Source organism: Phyllobates terribilis, unplaced genomic scaffold (genome assembly GCF_046119375.1).
Source record: "Phyllobates terribilis strain yellow unplaced genomic scaffold, ASM4611937v1 Scaffold_3__8_contigs__length_932513732, whole genome shotgun sequence".
Lineage (NCBI taxonomy): Eukaryota > Metazoa > Chordata > Amphibia > Anura > Dendrobatidae > Phyllobates > Phyllobates terribilis.
This window is the reverse complement of record NW_027362763.1, coordinates 682399329-682408282: the sequence shown is the minus strand read 5'-3', so window position 1 is coordinate 682408282 and position 8954 is coordinate 682399329.

Below are 8954 nucleotides of genomic sequence, written 5' to 3'. Positions count from 1 at the left end.
GGTTTACCAGGGGGGAATGTAGCACCCTGAGGACTCGGCTGCTACAGGGGTATTACACCTCAAGCCAGAGGTGTGGTATTCCACTCCCGGGTAAGGATGGGGTGTGGAACTGAGCTCAGAAGGCTGCATGCACTACATACATCCCATTTCCGGGGGACAGAACTACGGTACTCCCACCAGTATATGTGCAGGTACGACAGCGTCTGTCCCTGGCTGGAGTGGGAGGGGGGTGGAACATCCCAGTAGTGTAGGGGCAGATAGGGGGAGTAGTCTGGGTAAATGTAGGAGCTCATTGGGTGCTGGTCACCTGAGCTCACACATAGAGGGAGTATATAAGGTGGGCACCATCTTAGGACAGGGTCAGTCAGTCAGTCAGTGAGTCAGCAGTAACTCCAGGAGAGGAGAAGGAAGAGGGACCCAGAGGCGCAGGAAGAGAGGGGACCCCAAGATCCCAGAATAAGGACAAAAGGGTGAAGGGTCGGCAAAAGGGCACCGGATCCCAAGCTGGCGGAGGCCAAAGCAAACCTTAGCCAGGAACCGGAGGTCGTGGGCAAGATTTGCCACGACCCTCACCAAATCCACCAGAATGGCACACCGAGCATAGGGTCAGGGAAGCCAGAGGAGGTTCAACCACCAAGAGACCCGAGGGAGCCGGACATAGGTGGATCCCTGGTGAGAACGGCCAGAGAGAGAGAGAAGAAGGGAGCTCAGGACCATACTCAGGAATTGCCCGGGAGTTGACCGAGTCCCGCACCTGGTGGACGCAGCACGGCTTGGGTGGTCACTGCTGTACAGAGTGACCCGAGCAACACCAGTGAGTAAAAACCCTGAAACTGCATTTCATGCCTCTGAGTCTCCTTGCTGCACCTTCACAACCACCATCCTCCACGTCTGACCCCCTGAGGCTATACCCCTCCCGTTGGGGGTTATACTACCACAGCTGCACACACACCACCAGCCTCAGCGGACCATCCTGCAGCGGCGGCCTTTTGACCGCAAATCAACGGGTGGCGTAGTCGACACTAAGAACATCTGCAAGGACTGCCGCACACTGAGTTTGACACCCTGGGCACGGACCGGGTCACAGCCACTCGGAGACTACAACCCCATCTGATCCGGCTCCGGGTATCCCTAACAACATGGCCCAGGGGGCGCGTCACATGCACCATGGACAGGGGATTGGCTTGCATGCACAACAGCGGAAGAAGCAATGGTGCCACCTGCAGACACTGTTCCTGGACCCTGGGGTTCAGCCCACAAAGTCGGGTGCTTTGCTGCCATGTGCCTGATCATGCTGGTGGTGGTCAGGCTGGTCGTTTTGCCACCCCTGCTGATGCTGGCCTGGCAGGTGGTGCAAAGTTGTACTGGCAACTTCCTTCGTGTTGGTGTTACGGGGAACGCTTACCTGCCTTCTGTCTGCGGCCACCACACTGCTTCTTCCTGCCTGTTGGGGTGCTCTGCCTCCCTCCCCCTGTGTGCTGTCCTCGCTCTGCATGTCCTTCTGCCAGGTTGGGTCAGTTACTATATCATCCACCACCTCGTCTTCCACTTCCGCACTCCGGTCCTCCTCCTGACTTTCTGGCAATTGTGTCACATCATCATCCACCTCTTGTGACACTTTCCCACCGTTGCCTTCATGTGACCGTGGCTGCTCAAATATTTGGGCATCGCTACATGCGATCTCCTCTTGCCCCACTTCAAGTGGACCGGGCGAGGGGCCCGAATCTATAAATGGAAAAGTGAACAGCTCTTCAGAATGTCCAAGTGTGGGATCAGTTGTCTCTGTGCACTCGGCATGGTGGGAGGAAGGAAGATCAGAGGGAGGAATATGCGATCGAGACTCACGGCTACTGAGACTTGACCGTGTGGAAGACAGGGTGGTGGTGGTGATGGTGGCTAAGTGACTGGAAACATTATCTGCTATCCAACCAACAACCTTTTGACACTGCTATGGGTTCAATAGTGATGTGCTGCGGTCCCCTAGAAATTGGGACAGGAAGGTCGAGCTTGCCCACGGCCTTGTCCTTGGCCTCTGCATGCACCATTACCATCACGTCCAGTTCTCCGTCCCTTGCCACGTGCCTTGCCCATTTTAAATGGAGGATAGTATCTTCCACGCTCACTACAAATGACTGAGTTTGGAGCGAACTTATATGTGATCCGTGTGACGGAGAAAACAGAGTTTTAAATACCTGGCCTGTAGGTAAATAGTTTGACCAGCAAACTGCTGTGAATTGTTTCACTGACACACTAAAGGAAATTTTTAATGGAGGCCAGAAATGGCAGCATTTTCTGACAACGTATATGTGATCCGTTTGACGGAGAAAACAGTTTTAAATAGCAGGATTTCTAGCGCTGTAATATGGAAAGGACCTGGCTGTATTCTGCAGTGCCAACAAGCAAATGGCGCAGAAAAACTGTGTTCTCTGGATTGCTTTTTAAACAAATAATGAGGATTAAGATCCAAAAAACTTATTCCTGGCCCCTGAGACCTGGGCCTTTGTATAGAAATATCTAACAGCAGCAGAAGGCAGAACTAGAATGGAGCCTCTTGTGCTATATGCACTGCAGTCTGCTATATACCCTGCCTGCCTGCCTATATACCCTGCCTGCCTATATACACTGCCTGCCTGATATCTCAGCAGATGGATTAGTCCTCAGAAGGACTGTTTGTTAAGATGAATACAGTACAGACCAAAAGTTTGGACACACCTTCTCATTTAAAGATTTTTCTGTATTTTCATGACTATGAAAATTGTACATTCACACTGAGGGCATCAAAACTATGAATTAACACATGTGGAATTATATACTTAACATAAAAAGTGTGAAACAACTGAAAATATGTCTTATATTCTAGTTTCTTCAAAGTAGCCACCTTTTGCTTTGATGACTGCTTTGCACACTCTTGGCATTCTCTTGATGAGCTTCAAGAGGTAGTCACCGGAAATGGTTTTCACTTCACAGGTGTGCCCTGTCAGGTTTAATAAGTGGGATTTCTTGCCTTATAAATTGGGTTGGAACCATCAGTTGTGTTGTGCAGAAGTCTGGTGGATACACCGCTGATAGTCCTATTGAATAGACTGTTAGAATTTGTATTATGGCAAGAAAAAAGCAGCTAAGTAAAGAAATACGAGTGGCCATCATTACTTTAAGAAATGAAGGTCAGTCAGTCCGAAAAATTGGGAAAACTTTGTGTCCCCAAGTGCAGTTGCAAAAACCATCAAGCGCTGCAAAGAAACTGGCTCACATGAGGACCGCCCCAGGAAAGGAAGACCAAGAGTCACCTCTGCTTCTGAGGATAAGTTTATCCGAGTCACCAGACTCAGAAATCGCAGGTTAACAGCAGCTCAGATTAGAGACCAGGTCAATGCCACACAGAGTTCTAGCAGCAGACACATCTCTTCAACAACTGTTAAGAGGAGACTTTGTGCAGCAGGCCTTCATGGTAAAATAGCTGCTAGGAAACCACTGCTAAGGACAGGCAACAAGCAGAAGAGACTTGTTTGGGCTAAAGAACACAAGGAATGGACATTAGACCAGTGGAAATCTGTGCTTTGGTCTGATGAGTCCAAATTTGAGATCTTTGGTTCCAACCACCGTGTCTTTGTGCGACGTAGAAAAGGTGAACGGATGGACTCTACATGCCTGGTTCCCACCGTGAAGCATGGAGGAGGAGGTGTGATGGAGTGGGGGTGCTTTGCTGGTGACACTGTTTCGGATTTATTCAAAATTGAAGGCATACTGAACCAGCATGGCTACCACAGCATCTTGCAGCGGCATGCTATTCTATCCGGTTTGCGTTTAGTTGGACCATTTTTCAACAGGACAATGACCCCAAACACACCTCCAGGCTGTGTAAGGGCTATTTGACCAAGAAGGAGAGTGATGGGGTGCTATGCCAGATGACCTGGCCTCCACAGTCACCAGACCTGAACCCAATCGAGATGGTTTGGGGTGAGCTGGACCGCAGAATGAAGGCAAAAGGACCAACAAGTGCTAAGCATCTCTGGGAACTCCTTCAAGATTGTTGGAAGACCATTTCCGGTGACTACCTCTTGAAGCTCATCAAGAGAATGCCAAGAGTGTGCAAAGCAGTCATCAAAGCAAAAGGTGGCTACTTTGAAGAACCTAGAATATAAGACATATTTTCAGTTATTTCACACTTTTTTGTTAAGTATATAATTCCACATGTGTTAATTCATAGTTTTGATGCCTTCAGTGTGAATGTACAATTTTCATAGTCATGAAAATACAGAAAAATCTTTAAATGAGAAGGTGTGTCCAAACTTTTGGTCTCTACTGTATTTGTAATGTACGTTTTTTCTCCCTACACTACCTAATACAAGGTTTAAATCTCTCCCTAGCTCAGCAGCACCTTTCCCTGCACTGTCTGATTCCGGAGTGACTGTGACGAGCATGGCGGCGCCAGGTCTGATATAGACCTGATGACGCTGTGCGGCCAGCCAATCACTGTAATGCCCACAACCAACATGGCTACGGCATTACAGTGAGTGGCAGGAAATCCCTGCATGTTCATTGGCTCTGTAAAGAGCGCCAAACATGCAGGGAGGGGACCCGAGCTCCCGCCGAGCAACCCCGGAAATACTCGGCGAGCGCTGAGCATCTCGAGCAGTGAGATGCTCAGGCGAGTACCGAGCAGTGGCGAGCACGCTCGCTCATCACTAGTCTCCATGTTTACAGACTCATTGTAGTCAGATCCTGAAGTCATGCATGACTCCCTTCCACAGGGCAAGCCGGGGAACCACAGGTTGGAGACTACTGGAGCCGGACGTATCATTGGTGCAACCTGCGCAGCTGCACAGGGGCCCAAGAGGAAAGGGGGCCACTACCAGCTCCAAAGCAAGCAGGTGAAATGTTGAATTAGGAAAAACTATTGGACTGTAAAGGGCCCATATACTGTTCTTACACAAGGGCCCTTTTTGGTCTGTGCACTAGAGGAGATAGGAAGCAGAATATATAGTCCCTAGGAGGAAAGACAGTCCTCAGTCAGTCCCTATGGGTGTAAAATAGTGACACAAGCTGGAATTTTTGCAAACCTTTTAAAGGGGTTGTCCACTACTCAGACAACATCTTCTTAAATACTATATTCCACAGTATCAAATAAGAATAACAGATAGTCAGCTCCTGCACCCGCGTGGTTCCAGTGATGTCAGTGCCAGTGCCAGGTCTCCCAGGGCTGGAGTGACATTGTTATGCCATGTGAGCACTGCAGGAGGTGAGTATCTGTTATTCTTACCTACACTGAGGAAAATAGTATTTAAGAAAGGGTTGTCTGAGTAGTGGACAATCCCTTTAAGTTTGCATTAGGCGGTGATTTTCTCCCAACTCCCAGGTCTCTCCTTAGTTGAGAGTAACAATTATGTCAAGTATTGAAATGAATGCACACACTGCCACCTTGTGGGATTTTCATAAAACTACAGCTTTGCAGAATATACACTGTTCAAAAAAATGAAGGGAACACTTAAACAACAAAATATAACTCCAAGTAAATCAAACTTCTGTGGATCAAACTGTCCACTTAGGAAGCAACACTGATTGACAATCAATTTCACATGCTGTTGTGCAAATGGAATAGACAATAGATGGAAATTAATGGCAATTATCAAGACACCCTCAATAAAAGCAGTGGTTCTGCATGTGGGGACCACAGACCACATCTCAGTACCAATGCTTTCTGGCTGATGTTTTGGTCACTTTTGAATGTTGGTTGTGCTTTCACACACGTGGTAGCATGAGACGGACTGTATAACCCACAGAAGTTGCTCAGGTAGTGCAGCTCATCCAGGATGGTACATCAACGCGAGCTGTGGCAAGAAGGTTTGCTGTGTCTGTCAGCGTAGTGTCCAGAGGCTGGAGGCGCTACCAGGAGACAGGCCAGTACATCAGGAGACGTTGAGGGGGCCATAGGAGGGCAACAACCTAGCAGCAGGACCGCTACCTCCGCACACCGACTCCATGAGGGTGGTATGAGGGCCCGACGTCCACAGATGGGGGCTGTGCTCACAGCCCTACACTGTGCAGGACGCTTGGCATTTGCTACAGAACACCAGGATTGGCAAAGTCGCCACTGGCGCCCTGTGCTCTTCACAGATGAAAGCAGGTCCACACTGAGCACATGTGACAGACGTGACAGAGTCTGGAGACGCCGTGGAGAGCGATCTGCTGGTTGCAACATCCTTCAGCATGACTGGTTTGGCAGTGGGTCAGTAATGGTGTGGGGTGGCATTTCTTTGGAAGGCCGCACCGCCCTCCATGTGCTCGCCAGAGGTAGCCTGACTGCCATTAGGTACCGAGATGAGATCCTCAGACCCCTTGTGAGACCATATGCTGGTGCGGTTGGCCCTGGGTTCCTCCTAATGCAGGACAATGCCAGACCTCATGTGGCTGGAGTGTGTCAGCAGTTCCTGCAAGATGAAGGCATTGAAGCTATGGACTGGCCCGCCCGTTCCCCAGACCTGAATCCGATTGAGCACATCTAAGACATCATGTCTCGGTCCATCCACCAACGTCACGTTGCACCACAGACTGTCCAGGAGTTGGCGGATGCTTTAGTCCAGGTCTGGGAGGAGATCCCACAGGAGACCCTCCGCAACCTCATCAGGAGCATGCCCAGGCGTTGTAGGGAGGTCACACAGGCACGTGGAGGCCACACACAATACTGAGCCTCATTTTGACTTGTTTTAAAGACATTACATCAAAGTTGGATCAGCCTGTAGTGTGTTTTTCCAGTTTAATTTGGGGGTGACTCCAAATCCAGGCCTCCATTGGTTAATACATTTGATTTCCATTGATGATTTTTGTGTGATTTTGTTGTCAGCACATTCAACTTTGTACAGAACCAAGTATTCAATGAGAATATTTCATTCATTCAGATCTAGGAGGTGTTATTTGAGTGTTCCCTTTATTTTTTTGACCAGTGTATATCTTTTGTCTAGTCTGCTCTGCGACTTTGGTATCTAATATCTGTAAAGGTCTATTAGTGGTAATTATGTTGTTAGATGATGTGTAAGGAAAGTGTACCTATAATTGAATTTTATTTAAGTAATATACACGGGATTCTTCTGGTTCATGGCTAGTAATGCATCATGCTACTCCTGTGGCCCCCCATCTTCTCCATCTCCCAACTCATTCAAATGATATTATGTCTCTGGATTGGTAGTTAGCTTTTCTGCTGCTACTTTGTTGGTTTATTCATCTAAGTTCTAGTTCCAGATCTGTTCCACATAGTCTCCATGATCTCACAAATCTCATGATCCAGCAATGCTACATCGGTCTAAACTACAACAACTCTAATGTTCCAACTTGGCTACATCCAAGCTGCTGTCCACTCTGTCTATCTGATCTAATACTGGAAGTACCAAAGGTGCTGAGGTAAGAAGATGCTGCTCACACTGCTGTCCATCCTGTCTATCTTATCTAATACTGGAGACACCAAAGGTGATGAGGTAAGGAGAGACTGCTCACACTGCTGTCCACCCTGTCTATCTGATCTAACACTGGAGATACCAAAGGTTCTGAGGTAAGAAGAGGCTGCTCACACTGCTGTCCACCTGATATAATACTGGAGATATCAGGGGTGGTGAGGTAATGAGAAACTGCTCACACTGCTGTCCACCCTATCTGATCTAACACTGGAGATACCAAAGGTGCTGAAGTAAGGAGAGGCTGCTCACACTGCTGTTCTCTTTGTCTATCTGATCTAATACTGGAGATACGAAAGGTGTTGAGTTAAGGAGAGGCTGCTCAAATTGCTGACCACCCTGTCTATCTGATCTAATACTGGAGATACCAGGAGTACTGAGGTAAGAAGAGGATGCTCACACTGCTGTCCGTTCATCTGATCTATTACTGAAGATACCAGGAGTTCTGGGGTAAGAAAAGGCTGTTCTCACTGCTGTCCACCCTGTTTATATGATTTAATTCTGGAGATACCAGGGTGCTGAGGTAAAAAGAGACTGCTCACACTGCTGTCCCTCTGTGTATCTGATCTAATACTGGAGTAGCAGGAGTGCTGAGATAATAAGAGTCTGCTCCCTCTACTGGCCCTCTGTCTATCTGATCTAATACTGGATATATCAGATTGCTAAGATAAGAAGATGCTGCTCACACTGCTGTCCACTCTGTCTTTCTGATTTAATACTGGTCATACCAGCAGAGCTGAGGTAAAGGAGGCTGCTTACACTGCTGTCCACCTTGTTTATCTGATCTAATACTGAAGATACCAGAGGTGCTGAGGTAAGAAGAGGCTGCTTACACTAATGTTCACTCTGTCTATCTGATCTAATACTGGAGATATCAGGGGATCAGATGTAAGTAGATACCGCTCACACTGCTCTCCACTCTGTCCATCTGATCTAAAAGTGGAGATTAAGGATGAGCGAACCCGAACGGTAAAGTTTGGGATTCGTGCCGGATAACTAGTGGTGTCCAGTGTTGAGCCACGAAAACAGACTTCTCCCAGAAATTTGTGTTACTGCTTGGGTTTGACAGCCAAATAAACCTTGTTGAAAGGCTGTAGTGCAGCCAATCAACAAGCTTTAAGGCTGTGGGCACTTCTGGCCTCATCACAGCACTACGTGACCTGGCCTGCATAACCGTATTAAAGAAATAAATGATTTAAAGAAACAATGTGCGGTCCTCCCTATTTTTTATAACCAGCCAAGGTGTTATGGGTCCGGGTGGTGGAACCTCTGTGCTTTGATGCAAGGAGGGACCAGAGGGGCGTAACTAAGTGCCTGCTCGGACCGACCCAGGTCACACGGCAGCTTAGTCGACTCCGTGAACCAAGGAGGGACCAGGCAGGTGAACCAGGTGCCACTCTGGGACCGACCTTGTGTGAGAGCAGGTGACTCCCACGGGTCAGGTGACAGCAGCTGACCGGTACAGCGGATGAGCACGGTAGGTAGGCTGGCGGGTGATCCGGGTAGACA